Here is an 18277-nt window from a genome sequence, read left to right on the forward strand (position 1 = left end):
AATTTCAACTATTTTAGGAAAGTATAATAGAAAGAGAGAGTGTATATAGAATTTTTCAATTTTTTTCTATTAAATTTTATCTATATTTATATTTAAGCAAATAATTATTTAAAAAATTTATCAGTTAGTAACACAGCTCATCTGGGTGATCTTAAACAATAATATGAGGAAGATAAACAGCCTTCTTTTCATGCTTGTGATTCATTAATCTAGTATTTGGGAACTTTCTAAAGAACCTTATTAGGTAATTTTAGATTTTAAAGATTTTTTCTATTCATGTAATTATCTCCTTTGTGAATTACACAAAGACTGCTTGGTTTTTTGTCTGTTTGTTTTATTTTAATTTTTTAACATTTATATATTTCTGAGAGACAGAGAGAGAGCACGAGGGGGTGGAGAAGCAGAGAGGGAGAGAGAGAGAGAGAGATTGAATCTGAAGCAAGCTCCAGGCTCTGAGCTGTTAGCGCAGAATGCAACACAGGGCTTGAACTCATAGACTGTGAGATCATGACCTGAGCTGAAGTCAGACACTTAACCAACTGAGCCACCCAGGCTCCTCAGGACTGCTTGTTTTCATGTCATGTCCTCTATCTCCTATTTGCTCAGTTAGCATGGTCAGTCGAATGTTCCAAGGAAAGAATGTTAACAAAGGTCCTTGACATAAGTTTAGCTTTAAATAAAGAAGCATTTGAATTTTATCATTTCACTTTCTGTTATATTTTCATAATGTTAATAAGGTTAATAAACTTTACAATTTGATAAGAAAAGATGCTGATTTCTATTTAAATTCTGTTTTCAAGAGTATTCTAGAAAACAACTATTGACAAAGACTCCCTTCTTGGCCAAGTTTCAGGCAGGCTCCTCTGAGCCCCTTTCTCAACTAGGCCTCTAATTTGGGCTTCACTGTCTCTCCTTGGAGAGTCCAGTTTTAGCAAGAATCCTACTAAGTCAGGGGTGCCTGGGTGGCTCTTTGGGTTAAGTGTCCAAGTCTTGGTTTCAGCTCAGGTACATGATCTCACTGCTTTGTAGGTTTGAGCCCCACATCGGGCTCTGTGCTGGCAGTAGGAGCCTGCTTGGGATTCTCTTTCTCTGCCCCTCCCCCACTTTGTTGTCTCTCTCTCTCTCTCAAAATAAACAAATAAACTTTAAAAAAAAATCCTGATAAGTCAATTTAGAGAGAGTCCTCCTATCCTTGATATATGATCATTTTCAATATCTAATCAAATTCCTCATTTCCCACCCTTGATATTGATCACTTTGGTCTGTTCTCCGCAAGAATCCTGTTTGGTCATTCTAGCAAGAACTCCTTCCTCTGATGTCTCTATAGCTCCTCTTAGTAGTTTTCTACTCACCAAACCTTGCCCGCATCACTCTCCCCAACATGCTTCTTGGCTATAAATCCTCACTTGTTCTTGTTGTGGTCAGAGTTGAGTCAGAGTTGAGACCCATCTCTCTGCCCTATTGTTATAGGCTTCTCACATTCTTCAATGCTTCTGAATAAAGTCTTCCTTACCATTTTTAACATTTGTTTAATTTTTCTGCACTTATGTTTGTAAGTGGGAATAGCATAACATAGATCAGATTTGCTCTCAAATTTTAAAAATTTATCCCTTTCTCTTTCCTAGAAAAATTAATATAATACAGGAATTTTCTCTTCATTCTTTTATTAAAGTAGTTAGCGTAACTTTTGTGTGTGTGTGTGTGTGTGTAAGTGGTTTTAATAGTGCTTATATTATTTAATGCTGTTAGGTATATTCAGTTATCTGAATTTTCTTTAAATGCCTGTCATTTATGATTTTCTAGAAAATTGTCCATTTGTCTGTTTTCAAATATAAAATATAAAGATTTCTACAGTAATCTTTATTGATTTTTAAATTCTTTACACAGTGTGTGTTGTTAAGCAATTATCTCACACCTTATGTAATTACTTATGATTCCTCTCTTTTTCCTTGATTAATTTTTCCAGAGATGTTTATTTTGTCTGTTGTTGCTGCTGTAGCTCTTCTCCTCTCCTCCCCCTCTCCCTCCCTCTCTTCGTTTTCTTTAATAAATCCACTATTTCTTTGTTGGTGTATAGTATTTATTACTTTTTATTTGTTTGAATTTATTCTGAACTTTTAGGGGCACCTGGGTAGTTCAGTTGGTTGAACATCCAACTTTTAATTTGGGCTCAGGTCATAATACCATATTGTGGTATTGAGCCCTGCATTGGGCTCTGTGCAGAGCGTGGGAACTGCCACACATTCTGTCTCTTTCCCTCTACCTTCTACTCTGCTCCTGTGTGCTCTCTCTCTTTAAAATGAAAAAAAAAAAAAAGTTTTTAAAGATATTCTGAAGTTTTATTTATTAACAGCTGGGTTGAATATGTAGGCCATCACCTTTCAATCTTCCTTTGGCACATACAAAAGCATTTAAAGCAAAACATTATATTGTTTTTCCATCTGACAAGTTTTGATATTTAGTATATTTGCTGCCATAAATGTAATTTTAAATATTTTGTAATAACCATTCTGATAACATTTTCTACTTATGAAGTATTTTAAATTGTTTTTTTTTTAATTTTTAAGTGTTTATTTTTTTAAGAGAGGGAGAGAGAGACAGAGAGAGAGAGAGACAGAGAGAGAACATGGGAGGGACAGAGACAGAGGGAGACAGAATCCCAAGCAGGTCTGCACTGGTAGCACAGAGCCCAATGTAGGGCTCAAATCCATGAACTATGAAATCATGACCTGAGCGGAAATCAAGAGTCCAGACACTTAACCAAATGAGCCACCCAGGCATCCCTAAATCTTCTTCTTCTTCTTCTTCTTTTTTTTTTTTTAAGGTACACATTTTGGAGATTTAAAAATATATATCTATTTCTTATTTATTTTTAATTATATTGTCTTGTTTTCTGTGGACAAAGTATCATTTTTGTAATAATTATTTTGTATTTGCTTAGGCTTGTTTAATCATTTCATAGATAATTTTGTAAATGTTTGTGCTCAGAAGTAATGTGTACCCTACATTTATTGTATGCAGTATCCTGCATGTAAAACATAGATCAAGATGGTTCATTTTGTTTTCCAGTACTACATATCCTTATCAATTTGGTCTCATATAGCAATTGTTATTCCAAGTTTTAACTATTTCTATTTGCTTTATATATGTTCCTCAGTCTTTTTTATCCATTTATTGTTGACTTGCTGGATTCATATGTTTTTATAAGTATCTCGTACATAGCACAAAGCTTTTTTTTTTTTCTTTTTTTCTTTTTTTTTTTTAGTCAATCCGGGAATTTCTGTCTTTTCAAAGAATATAACCAACTTTTATTACTTTAATTATAGTACAACTGAATTGAATCTACCATCTTAATTATTGTTTTATTCTCTTTGTTTTCCTTTATTTTCTTAGCTGCTTTATATTAGATTGATCACATTTTATTTATCCCTGCCCCTCTTTTGAAATCTTCTATTTGTTTTAATAGATACTCTTTTCTCAGACAGTGCTTATTGTAATTCAATGTTTCCTTCTATTGTTAAATTGTTGCTACTTTTATTTGAGTTGGTGACTGTATAAGTTAACATATTCAATTAGTCTTTCACATAGTGTGATTTGTAGGTGAGTGTGTGTGTATTTGGAAATTCAAAAGTAATAAGAAAATTATATTTTTTGAACTCTTTGTGACATATTATGTAGTCATGATTTGTAAACAAGCCATTGTAACAAATACAATTGTATACATTTTTCTCTCATTCATTCAGTTTGATTCTCTGTCTACTTACCTCTGCTGCCCTGTAAAATTTTAGTCAATTCTATTCCCTCTTAATGGTTGCTTGTATATTCACTGAAGAGTCAATGTCTATTATAATATTATTTTAGATACTAATATTAGGATAAGAATGAATGAGGAAAAGTAAGTGTAGTAATACAATAAAAACAAGGTACACAGTGCTTTACAATGTTGTTTGATTTGTAAGGATATAAAAAGTGAAATATACATTTCATAATGAATCCAGCATAACAATGAACAACTTTGCATTTATATTTTTTATAATAATTTGTTTAAAGATGACATTTCACTCATAATCATGACGGACTTTTAAAAATCACAATAATAATTTCTCCTTCTCCTTGAAAATAGTTCTACACCAAAAATGAATATATATGATTGAATATATGAAATAATTCACTTGATACATTTTAGAAATAAGTAATAATAATATTAGTTAATAAACTGGTGATTAATAAAAGAAACTATAACACCATTTGCTCAGTTAAAAAGGAATCAATTCCAAATAGGGAATGTATTCATTATAAAGACTGAATGTAGACATTGAGTAAAGTAAAATAATCATTTTCTAAAATGTAATCGCACAATGCATTACTCAATATTTATGTTCACATATATATTTTATGTATTTTAAAGATTATCTGCTATTTGGAATGATGTAAATTTGCACTTTCTTTCCTTTCTTTCTATAGCCTCAAGAGGGAATTGATGCTGGCAACTAGAATTGTAAGTAAATAACGCAAACGCATTTTGTATTATCTTGCCAATGAGGAAAAAAATTACAGCAAGTTTTTTGGCAGAGTAATACCTAATACATGATTAACTGATAAAATTAAATATATTACTTTCAGTGTTTAAATGCCCCTTTGCTAACATTTGTGCATTCAGCCAAGTTTGCTTTCTTAACTACTGCTCACCATAAGAGTTGAGAAATTAATTTTGATCAGAGTGCATATTCAAAAGGAAGATTGTTTGATAGTTTGTAAGAAAGTTTACCAAGATTAATTCATTGGAATAAAATGTTTGAATATAATGCTTTTAGAAAAAAAAAGTGCTGTCAAAAGAATGTATGGAAACACACACACACACACACACACACACACAGGATGCCAGTTGAAATCTGCCAAATGTTATTTTTTGTGACTAGGAAATGAAAATATAACAAAAGGAAGTCAGAATTTGCCAAATATGAAGAGGCCACCTGACATTGAATTGTGCATGCACTGTTCTTACTTGCCTGAAAATCATGGCTGACCTTCTTTTTATGATTTATATACAATCAGAAAAATTGCATGAATGAAAGTCAATTATAATGAAAATGAACTTCCCAACTCAATTTTGAGATAGTTCTGATAAAATGTCTTGTGCCTCAGACTAGAGATTAGGCAATACTGGAAATATTTTGAATTTATTTTAAAATTTTAAGTGAATCTATGTTTTAAAGAGATTTCAAGAGTGTTCAGGTGCTAATCATTTTCCCCACTGCAGCTAGTCATCTCAGTGAAAGTAGTAAGGTATGAAATATATGGTCATGTTGCTTCACCTTCTAAGAATCTTCATCTTGGGGCACCTGGGTAGCTCAGTCTGTTAAGCATCGGACTTTGGCTCAGGTCATGATTTCATGGTTCCTGGGTTAGAGTCTCGTGTCGGTCTCTGTGCTGACAGCCAGCTCAGAGCCTGTAGCCTGTTTTGGATTCTGTGTCATCTTCTCTCTCTGACCCTCCCCTGCTCACGCTCTTTCTCTCTTTCTCTTTCTCTCAGATATAAGTGAAACATTTTAAAAAATTAAAAAAAAAAGCATCTTCATCTCTTTTGGTTGTCTTTTCAAGTTGGCTTAGGCCCAGAACAATTATAGCAGCCTGCTGCTTAAATTTGTTTTAAAGAATGTAAAAATAATATGAATATGACTGTTAACAACTTTCCTGTTAGTGTGCCCTTTTAATTTCAGTGTGTGAACAGGAACCTATGTCCATTGCCATGACTACATAAAATTAGATGCGGTAGTCCAGCTCTTCTAGATTTGTTAAAGGTATCTCATATCCATTGTAACTATGTGCTTACATTTATTTCAGAGAAATTATATTTTAAAAGAAACATAGTGACATCATATATATTTATATATACTTTTAATATATATATACTTTTAAACTAAAATTTTAAGAAAATAACATAGTGACGTCATATATATATACACACATATATATACACATATATATGATATCACTGTTACTTTCAAAATATCAAAATATAATTATATAATAATTATATAATATATATGTGTATATATAATAATATATACACACATACATATATAACCACATTTTATCTTCTATTTAATTTTTTAAGCCACTAACTCTTAGTGTTAAATTTTAGATTGGTCTTAAGTTTGTGACTAGTCAAGACTCACCTTCCTGGTTTCACTGGGACATTTAATATTGTTTATCCCAAGGATGAACTGCATTCTGCTCTCTCCTCCATATAGATAAAAGAGATTTCTATGGATTGCTAAAGACCAAAGTCAGATCAAAATAAATGTATGAAATATGATTCTACTCTAAAATTCAAAAGACAGTGACAAGCCTGATTTTTTTATAGCTGAACATTGGCATACAATAATTTATTAAAAAATAAGAATACTTTTAATTTCACTCTGCTTCCATGTGAGAAGACCGCTTTTACTTAATCCTTGTTCTCTAAATAGGAATAAGGCCAAGTTAAAGTTTGGGGCATTCAATTAGTTGGCTAGAATAATTAAGAACAATATTGAAAAGCTTCTTCCAACTCTCAAAAAAAAAAATGGGAACAATCAATTTTAGATTTTAAAAAGCAATACTGTTTACAACTGAACTGAATTGAAATAAACTAAATACTGGCCACTAAGGAAATGGACAAATTATGGTATACCTAATCACTACTTAGCAGTGGAAAACTGTTTAGGTTGAGGAAACTATTGTGGGTGATGATGTGCTTGTTATTCTGATTTTGGTTTTATTTTCATGGGTTTATATATATACACATTAAGTTATATACTGTGCAGTATATTCTGCAAGAATTACATCTCAATAAAATCTGTCTAAATATTATAGGCAAACAATTTTATATACAAAACTGCAAAAATGGGAAGTATATTTTCAACTGTTAACAAGGATAAAGCTCTAACTTCAATCATTTATAAAGAACTTCTAATATTCCATAAGAAAGTGACTCATAAAATTGAGCATATGTGGGGTGCCTCAGCTGCTCAATTGTTTGAGCGTCTGACTTTTGATTTCAGTTCAGGTCATAAGCTCATGGTTTTTCAGTTCAAGCCCCTCATTGGGCTCTGCACTCATAGCACAGAGCCTACTTGGGATTCTCTCTCTCCCTCTGTCTCTCTGTCCCTCTGTTACTCGTGCTCTCTCTCAAAATAAATAAATTAACTTAAAAAAATGGAGCATATATGTAGGAGTGCTAACAACACTGACTCATCTTTGGCCTTCCATCTTATTCATGACCTTGCAATGACCTCCCTCATAGCTGCATGTTCCAGCCCCATGCAGATTAATGTATGTCGTTAGCCAAATGCGGGAAGGTTTATTCTGATCTTGCCTAAAATCATGCACAGAAGGCCCCACTTTAGGTAATTAGTTCAGATGACTGGTGCACAGACGGCCCCACTTTAGGTAACTAGTAGAGATCTTCTGGTGCACAGATGACACCACCTCAGATAACAACCCTGTGACCTCATCACTATGCTCCTCTATAAAAGCTGGAGCTGGGGGAGAATGGGTCGAGGATAGTTTCAGGGAATAGCTGAGTAGTGCCTTGGATTGTCAATCCGTGGGTCCTTCCATCTGTCCACCAGCCTGATGATTGCTGTCAGTAAGTTACCCTGAATAACACTCTGTAAATGGCATGGAGAGGCTTGCTTCATTTTTCAGTATTAAAGTGCCTTCTCAGAGTGGAAGTTACATTACTGACCTGCCTCTATCTACTAACAGTATGCTACTATTATGTAAGGAAAGGACTAATAATTGGCTCTAATATGTGGAAATCTATTCAATTCTAATCATAGTAAAATAAATGAAACTTAAAAATGCATTTCAGTACTGTTTCACCTATTATAAAGTTTGATAATACTCTGTGTTAATCAAAGTTTGAAGAAAATGATCATTGTAGTATATTCATTAAACTGTGCATTCGATGTAATCTTTAGGCAAGACAATTAGCAACATTCAAAAACATAACTTTTAACTTTGTAATTTCACTCCTAACAAGTTCTCTATATGCAATATACTTTTTGTTTAATTTACCACATTGTCTGTAGTAAGAAAGAAGTGAAAATAAAGTAAAAAATAAAACTTAAAAGCTTTTTAAATAGAAAACATGTGGAGAGCCAGGGTGCCTCAGTCGGTGAAGTGTCTGACTTCAGCTCAGGTCATGATCTCACAATTCGTGGGTTCGAGCCCCACATCGGGCTCTGTGCTGACAGCTCAGAGCCTGGAGCTGGCTTCATCTTTTGTGTCTCCCTCTATCTCTGACCCTCCCCCACTCACCATCTCTCTCTCTCTCTCTCTCTCTCTCGCTCGCTCAAAAAATAAATAAACATTAAAAAACATGTTAAATAAATCATGGTAAATATTGCAAAGACTAGAGGGCAACCATTAAAAATGAATTAATAAGCCCTTTTTAAGTTGACATGGTGAACTGGTATAGAACTACCCTCAGTATACTGTATTGTATAGTATTGTTGGTATTCTAAGATTTGTCTTTCCAGAAGGAAATAGAAATCTTTGACAATGTTATACATTCGAAAAATCTCTCTGCAAGGGCCTACATAGAAACTGATGTTAGTCAATCACTGCCTGTAAGAATGGAGACTGGATGGCTAAGAAGAAAAGAGGGATGAAACTTCTATGCCTCTATCTTTTCAAACATATGAAGTTTGTCCAAAATTAAGTTGTGGCATAAGTTAGAGCAAGTCAAAGCACAAAGTAACCAAAAAGCAACTAGATAGTTGAATGCATTTGCATTTCCTTTAGGGAGAATTGGCTTATTAAATGACAATTTAAAGACATAATCCATGAAGAAAAATATCGATCCATTTAACTATCCAAAATTGTAGATATTATGTTATCATGCTTAATGAAAGCAAAAAATAAGCAATAGTCTGGGAGAAAATATTTGTAGTTCATATCTCAGGCTATGCCATAGTAGAAACTATTTTTAAAAGTTCTACAATATCAAATAGGAAAAGAAAAATATTTAATAAAAATAATTTGTGAAGGGAAACCAATCAGCCCAATGAAAATACGTGACAATTTTCTATTTTTATTCAAATAAATATGAAAATACAGTAAAAATATATGTTCATTCTTAGAGTAGAAAGGAAGAATTAGTATTTTTTAACATATTACTGATTGATGAGTGTTATAACTGCTTTGAAACAGTTTGTAAACATAAGGAAATTAATTTCAGATAATCTAGTAATAACATGTTCTTTAAAAAGTTCAGCTTAGCCCAGCTTTTTTGTAATGCCAAAAAAAAAGAAAACATTACTATGCCCAACAAGATGATAATCAAGATAATATAGTATGAACACCCTTTGACTACCCTACTGTGTCACATCTACGTGGATGGAAAAAAAAATGGTAGATAGATAATAGAGTTTTATAGACGCAAAAGTTAATATACCAAGCTTACATCAAAAATAGTATTGAATTTTATTTTTAAAAATTGTGTTAGTATCAATTTTATAGCATAAGTATGTTGTAAGAGTGAAAGAGGAACAAAACTTGCATGCTTTTATATAAATGATTTGGAAAGATTCTCACATTTTCACAGGGGAAGAGAACAACTGAATCAGTCTGAAAATAATTTTAAAGGGCATTTTAATTATTTTATATAAAGGCAGAAAGGAAATGCTAAACAAACAAACAAAAATAGTTGATTGTGTGTGTGAAGAATGTGTTTCATCACCCCCCTTTTAACATTCCTAGCAATAAAAATATAAGAAATCAAAGATGAGCATGTTAATGAAGGGAACTCACTAGTGCAATCTTATTTTGGAATAAAAAAATCATAGTATATTATAATTACTTGTATGCACATCTTCCCATTTCTGTGTGTGTGTGCCTTGGTAGCATGGATGATGAACATGCATTGCCAAAGGCTGCCACGTGTCTACTCCATGACAATGATAATAGTTACCGCTTACCAACTCTGCTTTGTAAAATGCCATCTTAACTCACATATTACATCTCACACAATTCCCCCCAAATTCTTTAAATTACTATCTGAATTTTTAGAAGAGGTACTGACTTTAAGAAAGTTGTTTTCACTTGATCAAGGTCATATAATTTCCAAACAAAAAGCAGGTATTTGTACTTGGATATTTCTGATACTCAGATCTTTCCATCAAACTAGAAAATATTGTTTGAATAAATAATATCTCAACAATCCATATGAACAATAAAGTTTACTTTAAGGTCTATAAAATTGAAACGAGCAGTTACATATAGCACACACTAGACAATGGAGGTATCACATTTTCTAAGAGACTGTGTGTATGTTGGAGGGGCAGGGGTCAGGATCCAGGGGAACAAGATTGCTATATTGCTCTAACTAAAATATAACTTATATGGCTATATTGTATAGTAAAAGTGGCAGTTATTAATGTGATCTACCTTTATACTAAAAACTATGTCTGGAATTATACGAAAACTCAATTAATATAATACATCAATTTGATTTATTTGTATGCATTCCCTTTGGACATGGAAGAAATACCCAATCCTATAATCTTTAGATTGACCCATTTCCCTTTGAAAATTAGTTTAAATATGTTCCATATATTTGAACAAGATGCATTGTCTGCATGTTCTTTATTTAATTCAGTAATAAATCTGATGGAGGAGGAATGGGTATAAGAAGAAAATTTTTTTTCCACCAGTGTGGAATTCTTGTGTCCTTAGTGCCCTTATGAGCTCTAAGAGTATCTCAAATGTGCTGTGATTCACTGTAATACATGCAAGTAAGTGAGTGTATATAAAAATGTTAGAAAAATGAGAAAAACTGTTACAGGCTAGATAAATTCTCTTGCTATTGTTGATATTGATGGGTATCTGAAAAAAATAACATGTTTATGTGATTATTACCAGCTGAAACAGCCATACCGTTGGAAATTTCAGCCAAAAACTAAGTAATTGGCCCATGGAAACCAGTATTGTGCAGACAGTGTTGAGGAAGCTAGCAGTATTTCTAAGCAAAATTCATTTTTGTCATATAACTTCTCAGGTAGGCATTATTCAGTAAGAAAAGCACTTTTAATTAAGCGTGGTTTATACATATTTTACAGAGCTGCTGTAACCTACCATTTCTAGGATGCTGACTTTATAAACAGTTTCTTTTAGAGGAGCAGTTGATAGAAATACATCCATGCTTTCCAAAGCAAGTGCCTGAGGATGCAAAAGCAGGGGGTGAACATCAATAAGGGAGAGGTTGACATGTGAGCTCACAAGGCGATAGAAGGAACATGAGTATAAATATTTTATGTGTCAGAAACCCATCTTTTCCTTTTTCCAAAAATAAAAATGTATTTAAATGACACAAACAAATGCAACCTTTATTTTCTAATATATGTAGAGAATCACTTCACTTTTCTTTTATAGACTACTTTGTACAGCAGTTTTAGATCACATTGAAATTGAGAGAGTTATTGAGATTGCCCATATATACCCTCCCTTCACACTTGAATAACCCCTCGTATTATCGGCATCACTCATCAGATAGGCGGTACCTTTTTTTTTCTTTCTCAAGAATGAACCTGCTTTGAAACATCATAATCATACAAAGTCCATAGTTTACCTTACGGCTTATTTTTGGTGTTGTACTTTTATGGGTTTGTACAAAAATACAATGGCGTATAGATATATTCATCATTATAATAGCATACAGCGTATTTATTTTCACTTCCCTAAGAATCCCCTGTGATATGTCTATTCATCTCTCTCCACCCACACCTCTGGCAATGACCTTTTATTGTCTCCATGCCTTTTTTGTATTACCATATAATTGAAACCCTAGAGGATGTAGACTTTTCAGATTGGCTTCTTTTACTTAGTAATATGAATTTAAGGTCTCTCCATGTCTTAATAGCTCATTTCTGTTTAGCACTGAATCATATTCCATTGCCTGGGTGTGCCACAGTTTATCTATTCACCTACTGAACAACATCTTGGTTGCTCCCAAGTTTTGGTGGTTAGAAATAAGCTGCTACTATAAACATTTGTGGGCAAGTGCATGTGTGGTCTAAGTTTTCAACTCCTTTGGGTTAAATACCAAGAAGTGCAATTGCTGGATCATATGATAAAAAAGTATGTTTAGCTTCGTAAAAAACAAACAAAAACACCAAACTCTTCTATAGTATTTTGTTTTCCCACCAGCAGTGAATGAAAATTCCTGTTGTTCCATATGTTCACCAGCATTTATGCTGTCAATATTCCGGACTTTGGCCATTCTAATATGTACGTGGTACCATCTTGCTTTAGTTTGCATTTACTTGATGATGTATATGATATATCTTCATATGTTTATTTGCCATAGTATATCTTCTATGACAAGGTATTAAGGTCTTTGGCCCATTTTTTTAAGTTTGTTAATTTATTTTGAGAGAGACCGAGACAGCATGAGCAGAGGAAGGACAGAGAGGGAGAGAGGGAGAGAGGGAGGGAGGGGGAGGGGGGAGAGAGAAAGAGAATCTTAAAAGCAGGCTCCAAGCTCAGTTCAGAGCCCAACTTGGAGCTTGATCTCATGCCCCTGAGATCATGACCTGAGCCAAAATCAAGAGTCGGACACTTAATCCACTGAGCCACCCTGGCGCTCCTGGAAGATTCACCTTCGTGAAAAGTAACGTTACTATATTCTCAGNTAACCAAAACCAAGAGTCAGACGCTTAACCGACTGAGACACCCAGGTGCCCTTGGCCTATTTTTAAATCAATTTGTTCATTTTCTTATTGTTGGGTTTTAAGAGTTCCTTGTACACTTGTGGTAGCATTCCTTTATCAGATATGCCCTTTGGAAATATCTTCTCCCAGTCTGTGGCTTGTCTTATCTCTTGCCATTATCTTTTACAGAAGTTTTTAATTTTAATGAAGTCCAGTTTATCAATTGTTTATTTCATGGATTTTGCCTTTGGTGTTGTATCTAAAATGACCTCACCATACGCAAGATAACTAGATTTTCTTCAGTGTTATCTTCTAAGAGTTTTGTAGATTTTTGTTTTACTTTTAGGTCTCCAATTCCTTTTGAGTTAATTTTTGTGAAGGATGGAAGTTCTATGCTTAGAAACATTTTTTTTTTTCCATGTGTATGTCCAGTTCCAGCACCATTTCTTGAAGAGACTACCTTTGTTCAGTTGTATTACTTTCGCTTCTTTCCCAAAGACCAATTGACTATATTTCTATCATTCAATTTCGGGGCACTCTATTCTACTTTATCAATCTGTTCTTTTGCCAATATCACACTGTATTGATTACTGTAGCTTTATAGTAAGTTGTGAAATCAAGTAGTTTATCCCCCAACTTTGTTTTTCTACCTCAAAATTTTATTGACTATTCTAGGTTGATTTTTTTTTCCCTTTGCATATAAACTTTAGAATGAATTTGTCAATATTCACAAAGTAACTTGCTGGGGTTTGGATTGAGATTGCATTGAATCTATAAATCATATTGAGAAGAAATGACATTTTGAAAAGACTGAGTTTTCCTATCCATGAACATGTGTACCTATTTATTTGATTTTTCCTTGATCTCTATTGTAATAGCCACTCTTGGTAATGATCTGGTGACCAATGTCTATTCCTTATATTATATGATTTGCATAGAAGAGAATGTTTGAAAGTGTCATTTCCAGTTGCATGAGTAATGGTACTTTTCTCAATTACATGCAAATAAGGATTATTTAAAGAGTGTGGAAGTGGCTTCTAACAGCCTTGTCCAGTTCACTTCAGTGTGACATTTATTCTCCTGAATTCTGATATGTTTAAAACTTGATTCTCTATGTTTATGCCTCCTCAAATCTCATCAGTACCATCAATTAAATTATTCAAAATTTCAAATTAGTTGCTCAAGTTGTCTAAATTTGTATTCATTAAAAAATAAGTGCTTTTCTTTTTTTTGTTGGTCTCTGTGGTAACAGCTCAGAGCCTGGAGCCTGCTTCACATGCTGTGTCTCCATCTCTCTCTCTTCCCCTCCTCTGCCTCCTCTCTGTATGTGTCTCTCTCTCAGAAATAAACATTAAAAATAAATAAAAATTTTAAAAATATGTTTTTTTTTCTTTTTTACCTGATATTTCAGCAGATCTATTTTGTCTTATTTATTAACTGGTTGTATTCATATCGTTGTGTGCTGGTAGTTCCCTTTTTTTTACGAGGGTATGTTTACTGTTGAAGCATAAACATAGTGTGAGGTTACTATTCCTTCCTTTATCTATGGGCATTTGGTTGTTTCCAGTTTCTTCTTATGAATAAAACAATATAAATATTTATATACTTGATTTTTGAGTAGCTATATGTTTTCCAACTTAGCTACTTGGCAAAACAGCAAAAAATAAATAAATAAATAAATTATTGAGCTATCTGTTGACTGTAGAGTATAGAGGAAAGGTATACAAGAAACTGCAAATTTGTTTTTCAGACGTTACCATCTTATATCCTTATAGGCATAAATGAGAGTAGAGTCATAGCACTTCCTTCTGACCAACATGTAATATTTTTCATACTTTTAATTTTAACTATTTTGCTGGGATTCAAGTGGTATGTTTTGGTTTTATTTTGTTTCCTGAACACTAATGAGAGTGAGCTCCTTTTCTTGTGATTACTGGACATTCATATATCTTCTTAACTGATGTATCAATTCAAGAGTTTTGCTCAGTTTTATTGTATTTACCTTTTTATCACTGATTTGTAGAACTTTTTAAAGAGTTGCATACAACTCTTATGTTAAATATATGGTGCTAACACTTTCCCAGTCTGTTTATATTAAATGTATATTTATAACAACACATGATTTTCATTTTGAAACAATCCAATTTCTATATTTCTTCCTGTATTAATGATTTCTAGTTTATATTATTTTATCTTTACCTACCAATTTTCTACATGTGAAAGACAGTAAATATAGTCTCCTTTGTTTTCTTCTAGAATTTTTACATTTGGTCAAAATTTGTTTAAAATTTAGGTCTGTGATCAGTGTCAAATTAATGTTTTCCAATGTTGTGAGGAATGGATCAAAATTGTTTTTTTGCTTAGATACCCAGCTTTTCTACCACCATTTTTTAAAGAAATTCTGTTTCCTGCATTAGTTTACCTTAATGACTTTGTTTAAAATCAATTAACTACATAGCTGAAGGTCTATTTCTAAATTCTTTGTTCTATTCCATTAATCATTATGTCTGTCCTTATACAAATACTATATACTGTTTTAACTATCATAAATTAATACAAATTCCTGAGATCAGGTCATGAAAGTTTTCCAACTTTTTTAATGGGCATTTTGGCCATTTTGTGACTTCTTTGTTTCCATATAATAAGTATAGTCATCAATTTCTACAGACTTTCTAGAATTTTAGAATTCTAGAATATATAGGTCAATTTAAGGAGAATTGACATCTCAACAGTTTGTCTACACATTTACATAGGCTTTCTCTAATTTTTCCCGGCAACAGTTTCTACTTGTGCCAACATTTAAAAATATTTTGCTAATATTTATTTGTAAGCACCATATTTTTGAAATATATCATTGGTATGATAAGTGAAAATTTCCAGTTCAGTTTTAGTGTATAGAAATGCAATGGATTTTTCTATATTGTCCTTTTACTTCCCTTCATTATTGTATTCACTTAATTAGATCTTGTTTCTTTGGTAGATTTCTTCAGATTTTTAACATAAAAATGATGTCTTTGAAAATAGTTTATTTTTACATTATGTTCTATCTATTCTTTTTTTGTTGCACTTAGATTTCAATTGCAACATTAAGAACAATAGAGCACAGTAGAAATTCTAAACTTGTTCTTGCTTTTAAATAATATATTCAAATTTTAATAGATACAGGCTTTTCAAATATTCTATTTCTCCTGTCTTCATCTTTGTAAGCAGTGCCTTTCAATGGATTTTGCCATCTCAACTAACTTGTTAGAATGTACTGGTAGTACTACATTGTTTATAATAGGATTTTAATATATTTAAATGACATTTAGATATGTGTTTCATTTTAGTTTTCCCGAAGTGTAAACGAATGTTTCCTAACTTGGTTGTTATTTTTGAGAACAACACATATTGGTTTTATTAATATTCTTTTTTATTTCGTTTGATTTTAATTTTATTTCACTTTTATTATTTTCATTTTTCTCTTATTTTGATTTGTTTGCTTTTATTTTGAATTGTTTAAAATGAAAGCCTTAATAAATAAAACATTAAAAAAATTTAAAATTAAAGCCTAGATCATTTGTTTTAAATCTTTCTTATTTTTACTATAAACTAATAAAGCTATAAATTTCTCTCTAACAATACATTAGTGATAGTTATATTTTTATATTTTTATATTAGTGGTAAATATATTTAATGTTATTAAATTTGGTATATTTTCTAATTTTTAAAAATAATATTTGTTTAAGTGCATGATTTTTTAAAATTATATTTCATAACTCTTCATTATTTAGGACTATTTCTGTTTTCCAATATAATTAACCCTTGTTCATAGAACATAGCACAATTCCAAATTTATTTTTATTTTTAAGATTTAGTTCATGGTCTAGCATATTACCTATTTTCATCAATATTTTATGTGTCCTTAAAAATTACATGTATTCTACAAGTATTTGACAGTGTTTTAAAAATATCATTGAGATCAGTTTTGATGATAGAAAATTTCAACTCTTCTATATGTTTAAAAGTTTACTTATTTTGAGAAAGAGACAATGCAAGCCAGGTGGGGTCAGAGAGAGGGAAGAGAGAGAATCCCAAGTAAGATCCACACTGTTGTCAGCCCAGAGACCAGTGTGGGGCTCAAACTCACAAACCTCGAGACCATGACCTGAGACGAAACCAAGAGTTAGACACTTAACTGACTGAACCACCTTGGTGCCCCTAAGTCTTCTATATCTTTACTGATTTTGTGTGTGTATGTGGTTTTGTTTTGTTTAATTATGGTTATGTTTTGTTCACTGAAAGAGGAATATTCTTTTCCCTAACTTGACTGTGGATTTTTTTAAAATCACTTTATTTCAGCCAGTTTTTATTTTGTGTGTTTCAAAGCTGTTGTTTTGTGCATAAAGTTGATGTTTATTATGCTCTCTTGATGAAATTTCTTTTATTATAAAAAATTCTCTTTTTCTATGTTAAATCTCTGTGTGCTATGATGTTCGTTGTCACAGATCCACTGCATTGTGGTATTGCCATATCAGTATTGTTTTTGTTTAGAGTTAGCATGTTATGTCTATTTGCATTCTATAAACTTTCAAACTTTCTTTATATTTATAGTGCCTCTCTTCTATAAAGAATACAGTTGCTCCCCTGAGAGTAGAGTGGAGCGTGCCCTCATGGAACCATTAGTCTTATTCAGTGCTTCTTTCAAATGTTATACCTTCTTTAGTTGGTGAATGTTTTCAGTTGCTCTCCAGTGTCTTCAAACAAGATTTCCTTCCAGCAGTGTTTATAATTTTTATATGTAATCTTTATTTGTAAGATGTTAAGTCTAATACAAGTTACTTTGCCAGTAGTAAATGGCAAAACTGGGAGCTCCTGGGTGGCTCAGTCGGTTATGCATCTGACTTCAGCTCAAGTCATGATCTCATGGTTCATGGCTTCGAGCCTCACATCGAGCTCTGTGCTGACAGCTCAGAGCCTGGTGACTGCTTCAGATTCTGTGTCCCTCTCTCCTTTTGCCCCTTCTCTGTGTGTGCTCTGTCTCTCAAAAATAAATAAGCATTGAAAAAAATTTTTTAAAGAAGTTCAAAAATGTTTTAGATTTTTGTCTTTGAGTATTTATATACTTCATTTGGAATATTACTTATTAGTAGGCACAAATATAGAATACAGAGAATCCCTTAGAGATAGTTCAGGTACATGTTGATTATATATGTAAACTTTCTACCTTTAGTTTTATATTCTTTCCAAACAGAGTTAATTATTAAACTTTTATTGAGTGGTATGTCATTCTCAGAAAAGTTCTTTCTATATACAAAACATATAATTTATAAATTGCATTTCTGAGTTCTACAAAATTAGATTTGAAATTTTCTCAAATAATTAGCAATGTATTTAGTTTTCTCAGAAACCATTGAAAATAATTGTACATTAATACATAAACATTATTATGTTAATTCAAGCAGATAAATATATTAACTGTAAATGTAAATTACAGACCAGTTTAGAAAACCATTTATTAGTTTGTCAAAAAAAATAAAACTTAAAAAAGGGGGGGGCACAGGAGGGAGCCTGCGTGGCTCCATTGGTCAAGCATTAGA

The sequence above is a fragment of the Crocuta crocuta genome, unplaced genomic scaffold (assembly GCF_008692635.1).
Source record: "Crocuta crocuta isolate KB4526 unplaced genomic scaffold, BGI_CrCroc_1.0 scaffold709, whole genome shotgun sequence".
Lineage (NCBI taxonomy): Eukaryota > Metazoa > Chordata > Mammalia > Carnivora > Hyaenidae > Crocuta > Crocuta crocuta.